We start from the raw sequence: 13,360 nt of genomic DNA on the forward strand, positions 1-13,360 counted from the left end.
TTTTGCATCTTGGTGAACCATGGGTTTTAAAGTACAGTGGTATGTGAGGGTGGTTATCTTCAGGGTGGTCTAAGTTTGTCCCCCCTGTGGAGCTAGGCCTGATGTGCATGTGTTTTCATATCCATGTGTAAGCATGTGTTGCGTGTCCAGGTCTGTGTTCAGGGGCCTGAGGCTGCGTGGGTGTGCGTGGTTTCCCGCTGGTCAGGATTGGTGGAGTGTGTGCGAGTGACTGTTGAGTGCTGCTGTGAGTGTGGAGGGGGCTGCTGATGTCAGCATATGAGCTTTAGCGGAGCCTTGCAGTGTGGAGCAGAGCAGAGCGAAACAGGAGGAGCAAGGAGAGGATGGAGGTTTGAAGAAAGTGTTTCGAGAACCAGAGCTCAGTAGACATTCAGCGCTGCATGTGCAATATTGAGAACTCAGGTCTGAATGTCTAAAAATGCTGTAGGTAGTCATGGATTGTAGATGATGATGTGTGATTAAAAGCATGCTGTTTGAAGTTATTGATGTGATTGTTTCCTGAAAATATAAAATGTGTCATCATTTTTAAAACTTTGTGCAAGTCATGCACATTTGCAACAGCAAGAGTGAATAATTGTTTTTGGGTGAATATTTCTCTTATCTTGTGTACTTTGTTGCATTAACCAAATTTACTGTATAGTAGTAATTTTAGGAAAATAAATTGCACATTACATTGACATTTACATTCATGTATGACTGCTTTCATCATATTAACCCTATACACTGCACTGAAAAAAAATATTCATTGGATTTAGTAATTTCCTTTGAGTTAAGTGGTTGCAAACAGTTTATATGGGCTGAATTTAAACAAACAAATTAAATGTACTTATGTTCAACTTAATTTGTTTGTTTAAATTCAGCCCATTTAAATTGTTTGCAACCACTTACCTTAAAAAATGAGTAAATCCAATGGATAATTTTTTTCGGTGCAGTTCCAAACAGGTTTCTGGGTAAATTGAGGATTAAAAAAATACAATGACATAACATATCAAATATACATAGCTTATTTGCATTTTGTAAAGCTGTCAGAAGGATAACTGCCTTAGGAATTAGTCCATTGTTTATTTTCAGTTGAAAGCTTAGAAATCTTTCATAATTGGAATAAACTGCCATCCACCTCATTTACAGTTCTTACATGCTGTTTCGAAAACTGTATGTCTTTCTGTTGTGGAAGAAAGATTGGACCCCAGTGACTTTCAGTGTAGGGACAAAACAATTCAGAGAAACATTTAAAAATATATAATTTGTGTTTTCCATGAAGAAAGAAAAAAATGCAGGTTTGCCAAAAACAAAACAAAGATTGTGAATACACTATCACAAAATTATTGCTTTTGCGCTATCTTCTGTATTGTATTTTCTAAACTCTTTATATGTGAAGTTAAAATTAATTCTTAAACTGAAAGGTTTTTTAAAAATTATTTATTAAAATGTATGTCATTCCAAAACTATATTTTAAACTCTTCTTCAGAACACAATATACTGAAGTCAAAAAAGGAAAAAAACATTTTGTGTTTTGCATGGAAAAAAAGGAAAGTTTAGCAACAAAATGATGGTGCACTGAAAAAAGTGATGTCTGCAAAACTGTTGCAAACTATTTATGTGGTTTGGATGTAAACAAATTAAATTTAGTAATGTTCAACTTGATTTGAACTTGATTTGTTTGTTTAAATTCAGCCTAAATAAATTGTTTACGACCAATCAACGTAAAAAAATAAATAAAAGTAAATCCAAGGAATCATCTTTGAGTAATTTTTTTCAGTATGAATAAATGATGAATCATATTTTTTGTGTGAACTATGCCTTAAAGATTTTCAGATCAGTCAAGAAATGGTTTCTGAAAATAAGTTAAAGAACCCAGCAGTCGACGTTGCAACTTTTAACATATGGGAAAACCAGGGTATCCGGTGGTATTTAAATGTCTTAAATCTCAAAAGCTAAAGTTTACGCCTTAAAAAGTCTTAAATTTACTGAAATATTATGTTGTAAGTCTTAAATCTTTTTTAACAGTTCTTAATTTTCCTTTGTTCATGTATAGCTACCTAATCTGGCTATTAACACCCATACAACACCAACAATCCATCTTAAAAAAACTTCTATTTTTTAAAAATAGCATTGAATTGTTTTCCTTACAGTAACATTTGCTTAAAAAGTTCTCCATTTATTTACTGCTGAGGATACTGACCTGACCTATATTTTTTATATTAAATTCTTATAATTGTAGACTGAAGTAATCGACAGCTATGTTTTGTTCTATTCTTGGTAAAGGTTATAGTGTTTGTGAATGGATATATATGAAAATTAATAAAAAATATTCAAACTGAATTATTGTTGTATTATTAAATGTATTCAATTTAAATCTCTTTTGATTGAGCAAGTGAAAATCTTTTCTAACTGGGATAATTGAAAATAGTCCTTAGCAGTTAGGCCTAAATTTCATCCATAATGGTCTTAAAATGCCTTAAAAAGTCATAAATTTAACCTATGTTAAACCCTGGAAAAACATAACCAAAACCATTCTTCATCCCGTGCATATATGTGTGAACATCACAACAAGTTTTAGACAGTTTTGTTTTTATTATTGTTCTGTTCTGATTGGCAGACTGCCATTTGTTTAGGTAATTTATAGAAATGTCAGCTTTACATTACTAACGCTCAACATTATTATAACATTAACTTTTTGTTGAGTTTGGAAAAGCTTTTTTGAACAACTGTACAGCTTTTGCGATCACAATCCTCTCCTGTCACCATTTAGTTTTAGTCCACATAAGAACTTTTCTTAGCTCAGTTTATCGGCTGACTTCTTTTTCCATCTGAGTTCTGATGGTTTGGTAAAACAGTGCGATGGTAGAGGTGTTAGACTGTTTTAAAAATACTCTGTCGGAATGATGAGTTTATAAAGTCTTTGCTTGTATGAGCGCCAGTAAAGAAAAAAAAGACTCATATTCTGATGCTCCTACGCCTCCCCTTTGCTTTTGCCATCTCTCCGTCTCTCTCTCTCTCTCTCTCTCTCTCTCTCTCTCTCTCTCTCTCTCTCTCTCTCTCTCTCTCTGATTCTGTTAGACCATCTGCTCACTCTCTCTGTTGTCTGTATGGTGGTGTAGCTTCCTGGGGTTCTTTTGGACTCACTGGGCATGAGCATGTGAGAGGAAACAGTAAAAGAACGGAAAAAGAGTGATCTGGAGAGGTGCACCTGTTTTTGGCCTTTTGGAAGCATGTGTTTGCACGTGGATCTGCACGTGCATGTGTGATGCAAGTGAAATGGATTTGTAGCCATTCGGACAAAGATAACATCAGAAAGGCCAAGCTCATGGTCTTGAGCGTACAAAGTTTAACTTAATATTTTTAGTCAGTTTGATTGATGTAAGTTTAGATGACTAGAAAAGTTAATTTGATTCAATAATTCAATCAAATTAATTTGATATTTTTAAATAAGACAGGTTTGATCAGTCTAACTTGACCCAAAATCAAAAGATAAAAATAAGTATCGATGTTAACAACATAGGCTCAATCTGAAAACATAGCCCTATATGCATTTCTGGAGATCCCGATTTATGTACAGATATAGCTACTGAGAGCGCGCAAGTGTTTTAAAGAGAAATCGCACACCTCCGCAGTAAAATGTGTGAAACTACAACATGGTTTAACACAAGAAATACATGGCCAGCAGGGGGCAGTTATGTAACATGGTGAGCATACTGAACTGATACGGTATACTGAGCATGTGAGCTACCTGTAAACGGTGTGAAAACGGCATTCTTTAGGTAGCTGTGTGACTTGTGGATTTCTGATCAAGTTATGTCAGATTTATTAATGTAGTGAATCATCTAATTTTTATTGAGCAGGTGTAATATTCGTTAATATTAATTATTCAAATTTTTATTTTCACCAAGGTGCTGCTGTTTGGTGTCGAATGACCTGCAGGCTGCATTTTGCTCACAGGGCTGCGCGAAAATAAAAAGAGCAGGGCTGCGGCAAAATAATGAATAAAAAGAGTGAGGCTATGGTCAAATAAATAAACAAATAAATAAATAAAGTGCGGCTGCTGAAAGTGCAAGCAGCTAGGGACACCAGCCCTCGCTGCCAAAAAACGGACCGGCCCACTGGGAATTCTCCCAGACCTCCCGGGCCAATCTGGGCCTGCATCTAACCCATCTAAACAGACATGACAACTAAGTCAATGGAAAAGCGGTTGTTCCTTGCGCCACCGGGTGGCTATTGCGTAAAGCACAGAAATGTTTTTAAAATTTTTTTATGAAAAGGAGGCTTATACAACCGCAGTAAAGCGCGTGACTGCGGTTGACAAATTGCAGTATTGCGCATGCAGAAACGCGCATTCTCAGTAGCCAGAGAAACGTATGGCTGCTTTTTTGTTCCTTTTCTCGCTTACAGCTTTTCCGCTGTTTCCAGTTTGTCCAGTTTGTTTGGAATTGAGTTAGCCGTGATGATAGGGTTCAACTCTGGTGAAGAACGCTTCTAGAAATCAGGTAAGACAAAAACAAAAAATAAAATAATCAAGTAAATAGCAGGGTGAGAATGTGTTAACATCTGAAAACATGGTAAAAATCAGACTACCGTGAGGGTTTTTCTTTTTCTGGGTAGCTTTTCAAAACACTGTAGTTTTGGTTTAGGGAAATGGATGGGCGCTGGTCAATCTGTGCTTTTTCAAACACTATTGGTTGGGTTCAGGGAACAGGGTTGGTGGGGGTATCAGTTGGTCAGTCAAGTGACAGCGCCCTCTGGTGGATTTACGAGAGAACAGCAGGCGCGAATGACACTCGTGAGAGAAATTTGAAATCTGAAAAAGCATACACAGCGGTCTCTTGTGGATTCGCGAAAACAAAAGCTGCAAAAAAAAATAAATAAATTTCCTGGGACATATTTGGGGCTCTCCAGAAATGTATCTAGGGGACGTAATCTGAAAGAGCCTGGGTTGAATATTAACTAGCGTTTTACCTGCTTCTTATTAAGATATTGGCAGTTTAATTCAACCCAGGCTCATACTAATTTTGCAGTTTTTGTTTTCGTGAATCCACCAGAGGGCGCTGTGTTCACTTTTTCAGATCTCAAAAATCTCTCACGAGTGGCATTAGTGCCTGCTCTTCTTACGTAAATCCTCCAGAGGCCGCTGTCGACTGACTGACTGACCAACCGACCGATCCTCCCCTCCCCCGTCCCTAAACCCAACCAATAGTAATTTTAAAAACACAGATTGACCCGCCCACCCCCTTCCCTAAACCCAACCGACATTGCTTTAAAAGTAATCCAGAAAAAGAAAAGCCCCCTGATTTTAACCATGTTATCAGATTTTACCACATTCTCACTCTGTTATTTACATGTTTATTTTATTGTTTGCCATTTGTTTTACCTGCTTTCTGGAACTGTTCCTTGCTGGAATTTAACCCCGTTTTCACGGTCCACTCCGCTTTGCATCTCAAGTCCGCTGACGTGCACAGCGACCTACTGGACAAACTGGTAAAAAGCCATTCACACGAATGTAATTGGTCAGCTGGTAGCACGAAAAAAGAAACAGAAGCCATTGGTGGCATCATATAGCCCCGTAGCGTTCGTTTTAAAGACAAAATGCAGCCATAAGGACCTCTGGCTGCATAATATGCACTCTCCAGAAATGTATACGGGGCTACGTATTCACAATGAGCCTGTGTTGCCAATATCGCACACTCTTAAAGAGATAGTTGGGTTATTTACTCATCTTCCACTTGTTCCAAACCTGTTTGAGTTTCTTTCGGTAAAAAAAAAAATCAATTTACTTTCATAGTATTTATTTGTTTCTACTATGGATATAAATAAAGATAATAAATTCATAAAAAGTTCTAGCCACTTGAGTGTAAGTAAACGGTGAGAAAACTTTCGTTTTTGGGTAAACTATTCCTTTAATGGCATTGACCCTTCATGCTTTATAAGGTATGCTTTTATTACCTTATGTTACTAACATAACAGCGCGGTCACATATATAATCTCTCTATATGTGTATCCCTTGCATAGCTGGTGGTAGTGACGTGTTTTAACAGCAGAACAGGGGTTTGTAAATGTCTCGGCTGGTTTCACACTGCGGCCTCCTGTCCTAACTGAATGAGCGGTAGCATTCAGTGCATGGATCTTTACTAGGTGAGTGGAGACTAGGTAGGGCGGCACAGCCTGTGGCATCAAACACACGCACATGCACTATGGCAGCTAAAACAGTGACACCTGTTCTGTAGGATCAGTCTCATCAGGAGACCAAAGGAAAAAGGAACCGGGCCAAAACTCAGCACCAGCCTATGGCATCACACACACTCACACAAACACAAACACACACACACCATGTGGGACATTCACGCTCCACTGTGCAATCATAGAGACACACAAGAAATGGATACATGCACACATCGCACACCCACACACACTCGCCAGATACCAGACACTAAATCCATTGCTCTTCTCTGGCTAGAGAACACAATCTGGCACTCTGCTGCAGTGCAGACTGGAGATAGTTTGAGCACAAGAAACATCTAATGGTGAATGTGTTAGGGATGGGCGATATGGACTGATCTATAGCTATGCCATGCCATTCAATGACAATAATTCATATGTATCCACTTTTTGTATTTCCTATTTAACCATATTTAGGGTGCAGTATCTGTTTCATTCATACTCTTAGCTTGAGGGCGCTTTTGTTTATAAACTCCACAAATGCATCACAGAAGTAAAGACATAGCTGAAACACTGAAAGGTCTTTAGTGCACCCCAAAATGAAAACTACTCAGCCTAATGTCTTTCCAAACCTCTTCGTACAATCCCAGTACATTTCAGACACCTCCAGACAGGTGCGGTCCCAAAAAGGATTGTTCAAATCCAGAAAAGGTCTTTGGTCCAGAAACATTTTCAAAACATTCCATGTGACTTAATCATTCTGTTCCTAAAACACTGTAAAAACAACTCTATTCAACAATATCGTCTCTCCAGGTCAGGGTGAGCGTTTACTATAAGCGTATGACTTATTAGTATATGTATTGTCTTTAGAGTCAGACATGCAAGTATCTTATTGCTCATACACTGTAAAAAGCATCATAGGCTCATTCTGGCTCAATTGTTGCTTTTGAAAACACTATTGGTTGGGTTTGGGGAAATAGGAGGGTGGGTCAGGCAATCGGTCAGTCAGTCAGTCAGTCAACAGCGGCCTCTGGTGGAGATCTAAAAAAGCACACACAACGACCTCTGGTGGATTCATAAAAACAAAAACTGCATAAAAACATACATCCTGGCACGTATTTTGCGATGTACATAGCGGTACATTCTAAGAATGAGCCTGGGTTGGTAAAAAACAATTGTTCACTTAAAAAATTCAGTAAACCCATTGCATTAACTTTTGTAATTATACACATAGTTTGTTTACTTAATTATTATGAGGCAACGAGTTTACTATCTTTTTTGAATTCAACTAATCGCTTTTTACAGTGTAGTAAATGCTCGCCACAATCTTGACTCAAGATATTGACTAACAAAGTTGTTTTTACAGATTTTTTGGTGTAGAAAAGTGTTCTTGGAGATTCAAATGATTACAGTTGAACTACTGAAGTCAGAATATTTGGACAATGTTTTTGGTTCCTTTTCTGGACAACTCAGGGTCATTCCTGTCTATAAAGGATGAGGGAGCACTTGAATTTCTTCTAAAATAAAAGTGATTAAGAGTGATTAATAACAGAATTTGCATTTTAAAGTGAACTAATCCTTTAAACTGAGAAAACATGAACACAATTAACAAACAATTGTGACGATAAATAGTTTATCCATGTTTTTCAATCCATCCTGGTTGTTTTTGTAAGAATAATATATAAGGCAATGCCAATTGACAAAGATTGTCTGCAAATCTTTTCTGCAAAATTGCACAATTTCTTCCTTATTCTGTTATACATTGATGTTTGGTCAAACTACCTTTAAAATGAGCTGAAACAACATAATTCTTGTTTTTTGGATAACTTAATTATTTTATGTTTAATCCACTTAAATTTGTCAAAACGAATAAGTTAACTTGATTCCTTCATGTTGTACCAACACTAATTGATTTTATGGAGCAGTTTTTTACAGTGTAAGAAACAACGTCTCAAAAATAAGTTGTTTCAAACTCTCGATTGATGTTATGGGGTGAATTTGGCATACTTGCTATTAATATTAATTGCACAGAATATTTACTGGTGTATCACAAACCATATCACCCATTCCCAGTGAGTGTATGCGTCTCAAAGAGTAAGGACAACGTCACAATACACTTCACAATGACTTATTGTGTAACTCTCTTAGACACACACATACACACTTCCTCTCTTTCCCTTTTCACACACTCCTACACATATTCATATTGAAATACTCTTTTTTGGCTGCCCAGTTGGACATTTCCTTCCTTATTGCTGTAACCTTTAGGTACCCTCTGCTGTTTAAAGGTCTTTTTTTATGAATATTATTATTAATTTTGTTGTCCCGCTGATGCTGTTGCCCCTCTTGTTGGAGGAAGTGAGTCTAAGAAAGCTTTGGGGTCATAACCTTTTTGCCGCTGCCATAATGCTTTGCTGAAGCACACTGAGAGTTGGTTGGCCTCGGATAGCAGCTGATTGGATCTTAGCAGATTTGAGACTGTGGTTTGAAGGGCTTAACTGTGCTATTAGCTGTTGTAACTTGATGAGATCTCTAGAGATGTTTGATGATATCTATATTATTATAAGTTGGCATATTTACTAATTATGATAATTTGTCCCATTTTTGCATTTAGACTCTCTGCTGTCATCTCACGCTAACTTTAAAGTAAATATACTGTGTTAAACAGTGTTAAATCTTGAATTTTTTTATTTATTATTTTGTTGTCTTATTCATAGTGGTATGAAAACTTGTTCCCACCATGGAAAAAAAAACATTTAATTGAGATTTTAATTTCACAATTCTGACCATTTTTTTGCAATTGCACATTTTAGACATTTCTAGCAATGTATAAATTCTCGATGATGAGTTTATATTTAAATTTTAATCTTTTTTTTGAGAATTCAGATTTCATTTTAAAATTCACATTTTTTGTCAGGATTAAATGGGTCAATATTGTGATTTTGTGATTACTTATCAACTTATTTTAAAAAGTTAGAATTGTGAGAAATAGACGGAAGTAAAGTGAAAGTCATGTGACCAACCAGGCTCATTCTGAAAACGTACCGCTATATACATTTCTGGAGAGCGCCAAATACATCCCAGGAGGTAAATTTTTTGGAGTTTTTGTTTTTGCGAATCCACCAGAGGCCACTGTGTATGCTTTTTGAAATCTCTAATTTCTCTTGTGAGTGCCATTCGCGCCTGCTATACTCGCGTAAATCCACCAGAGGCCGCTGTCGACTGACTGATTGACTGACCGATCAGCTGACCCACCCTCCTTCTTCTCTAAACCCCAACCAACAGTGTTTTCAAAAGCCCAGATTGACCCGCTCACCCACTTCCCTAAACCCAACCAACAGTTTTGAAAACCAATCCAGAAAACGAAAAGCCCTCGCCTGATTTTTACCACGTTTTCAGATTTTACCAGATCTCACCCTGTTATTTACTTTTGGCTTCTGTTTTTGTATTACGTGCTTTCTGGATCCATTCTTTGCTGGACTCGAACCCCTTCATTATGGTCAGCTCCTCTTGGCGTCTCAAGTCCGCTGACGTACATGGCGAGCTATCTGGACAAACTGGTAATAGCAGAAAAGCTGTCCGTACGGAGGCAAGTGGTCAACTGTGAAGCGCGAAAAGGAACTGCGTCATACCGCCCCATAGTGCTTGTTTTAAAGATGAAATGCAGCCATATGTACTTCTGGCTACATACTTTGCAATTTCCAGAATTGTATATAGGGTTACGTTTTCAGAATGAGCCTATGTTGCAAGTCAGAGTTGTGAAGAAAAATAAAAGTCCTTATTTATTTTTTTACTCTTTTTCCATGACAAAACAAACTACGGTTTTAGGGTATATAAGTTATGGTAATAATAATATTAATATGAATAAATAATTACACATAATAATAAAATAATAATAATAATAATAAATAATAATAAAAAACATTTCAACAATAAATTCTACTCTCAAATAATATTTTGCTGCTTGTTGAAACTACTTATTTAAAATGAGCTGAAACAACAATTCTTGAGATTTTTTGTGACAACTTAATTGTTTTATGTTCAATACACATAGATTTGTTAAGTTAACCTAATCAATTTGTGTTGGGACAGCATGAATGAATTGTGTGGAACCCTGCATTTTTTGCAGTGTATTAATGCATATTAAATGAGAGTAATGCGAAACTAACGAATGAAATAAAAAACAAATCAGCTAAAATATATTAAACTAAAAATGTATTTTAAATGATAATAATGTTTTACAATATTATTCAAAAACATATTTCATTTTATTTAATATTTTGGAACACATAAATGCATTTACAGGAATTATTTACAGTAAATGTCTTGCGTTTACATTAACAATCTGAGACTCCACCTACAAAAGGATCACCCGCTTCAAATGTTATCACTCACTTGAATGGGCATTATCAGTGGTTATAAACTGATAGATATGTGCCAGTAGGGGCCTTCTGCGCCAACTAGTAGGTTCAGAATGCGGTTATCATCCATCCACATGGTTAATCAGCTATACTAATAGAGGAGACTCCAGATCTGTTTTTACATTACTGTGACGGTTGGGTTTATGGTTAGTGTAAGGGTAGGGGTTAATAAAATACAATTAATGGGAAATTTAATAAATAATATAAATAATTCTCGTTAACTTCTTGCCTCAGTCGTATCTGATCTATAGCTAATTAACCATGTAGATGGATGATAACATAGGCGCAGAAGTCCCATATTGGCCCATATATATCAGCTGATAACCACTGATAACGCCCATTTAATTGAGTGATAACATTCGAATCGCCTGAAAGGACACTAGACAAAACTATAAAAGTAAGCCTCTATCTAAATCTCTCAGAATACCTTGCCACAAAGTCTTCAGTTGCACTGCTGTAAATACAGTTTTTGTTCATTTCTCCTTAGCAATGGACCGAAAGAGTCCAAATTCTTGTTTTGTGGTAATTGACAACACGCCATAGCTGCTTCTGATGGAGCTTAAGCTGCTTTGAAGATTGTGTTTGTGTTTCAGTGGGCAGTGATCGCCCTCATCATTCACAGACATTCAAGAGTTCTGTCTATTGTCTGGCATGATGTGCTGGACGCGAGCCATTGGCTGGAGTCCAGAGTCGCTGCATGGCCTCAGTGCCACCGCTGTCACTGTAAGGAAACTCTCACCTTATGAGCTCCCATGGTTCCCTCTTTAGTTTACTGTGTCTTATGGTTAAAGACACAGTTCAGCTTTTTTGCACTGCTTTAAAGGGATAGTTCACAAAAAATGAACACTCTGCTATTTACTTACCCTCTTTTTTTAGATTTATATGATTTTTTAAAAATCTTATTTTATTGAACTATTTTGATTTTGAACTATATAAAACAAAGCCCGAGATCCACCCAACAAAAAAGTTAAATAAAATAAAAACAATAATATCGCAATAATACTGTAGGTACAAAATCAGAATTGAAACATATCTGATACATTCTCTCTCATATGTAACCAGAATTGTTCAGTTTTCTTACTGGCTGTGGTGTATTCCAAACTAATAATGTCCAGTAGATAGATCCTCCAAGATATATTAGCAGGAGCAGATGGATCCAGACATATTTTCAGGATTGTTTTTTTTTTGCAGCAGCAGCAGCAGTCGGAACAACTGACAGAATCCTTCTTTGGTTGATGGATTGACTTTCTTTTTAATATGTGGACTGAATATATTAACAAAAGAACATGAATATGTAGGTCCCATGAAATTAACATATTTTTTTTAGATGTTAGTATCAGTATTGTTGGTTTTTAGCGAATGCACACCAAATCAGTGACAAAATTTGCATTTAAGCCCCATTCACATGGGGTGCTGTTGCTAACGCCTCCCATTCACTTTGAATGGTTGATGTGAAGCATTGCCGAACTGATTTGTGGATCCATCAGTGGACTTCAATGAGGAAAAACTTTTCAAGTAGAAACAGAAGCATCAGCCAATCAGATTGCTTCATGCAAATACCCCACCTCAGACAGTAGGCGATTGCGGACTAATTTCATATGGACATATGGACCACTTTTATGATACGTTTGAGGATAATTTTACATTTTAGGTTTTTATATATTTCTGTTTCTTTTTTTTCTTCAAAAATGTGTTGAAAAGTTTGTAGCGAAGACTAAAAGTAAGATCTTTTTATCACCAATACTTTTTTTTATTGCCAATGATTGCCAATGCTGCATTTATTCGATAAAGAAATACAGTAAAAAAAAAAGTAATCAGCAAAAGGAAAGACAGAGATAGAGAAGAAAAGAAGACTGAGAGTAGATGTTGAAAATAAATGTACAGACTATTTACTCACACTCAGATGGTTTCAAATCTTTTTGAGTTTTTCAACTTTTTAAAGATATTTTGAAGAAATACCAGCAGGCATTGACATCCATTGTGGGAAATGGCAACCGAATATCTTCAAAATATCTTTTGTGTTACAAAAGAAACTCATGGTGCTTTCATACTTGTGGTTGTAGTTGTCGATGATATTGTTCTAAAACAGGGATTCAAATTGCTACAATGTTGCTTTTTGTTCCTGGTGTGGTTTGCTTTCACACAGCAAAGTTTCTAAAGAACCAAAAATATTAAAACAAGACACGTGCGAGTAAACTCTCCTCACATTGGTCAGAGTTTGGTTTATTTTTTTTCAGAAATCCGCTCAGCTGTATTATGTCGTTATTTTAATTTATGACGATGAGAAATCAGACATAATAAGCAAAAACATGCACTCTAATTTTAAATAGTGACATCCACAGACGTTGTCATCACCAAATATAAACCAGAGATAAGAATTTATCATACATAGCCTTATTTAAATTGTCAAGGGCTGTAAAAAAATATGTTGATTTTTCTATCAGAAGTCAAGTAATTTGTATGTATATATATATATATATATATATATATATATATATATATATATATATATATATATATATATATATATATATATATAAACAAATTATGTTTAAAAGAACAAGGAAATTTTCACAGTTTGTCTGATAATATTTTTTCTTCTGAAGAAAGTCTTATTTGTTTTATTTTGGCTAGAATAAAAGATTTTTATTTTTTTAAAAACATTTTAGGGTCAAAATTATTAGCCCCTTTAAGCTATACGTATATTTTTTCGATAGTCTACAGAACAAACCATCGTTAAACAATAACTTGTCTGATTACCCGATATAAAC

This window comes from Danio aesculapii, chromosome 11, assembly GCF_903798145.1.
Source record: "Danio aesculapii chromosome 11, fDanAes4.1, whole genome shotgun sequence".
NCBI classification, from domain to species: domain Eukaryota; kingdom Metazoa; phylum Chordata; class Actinopteri; order Cypriniformes; family Danionidae; genus Danio; species Danio aesculapii.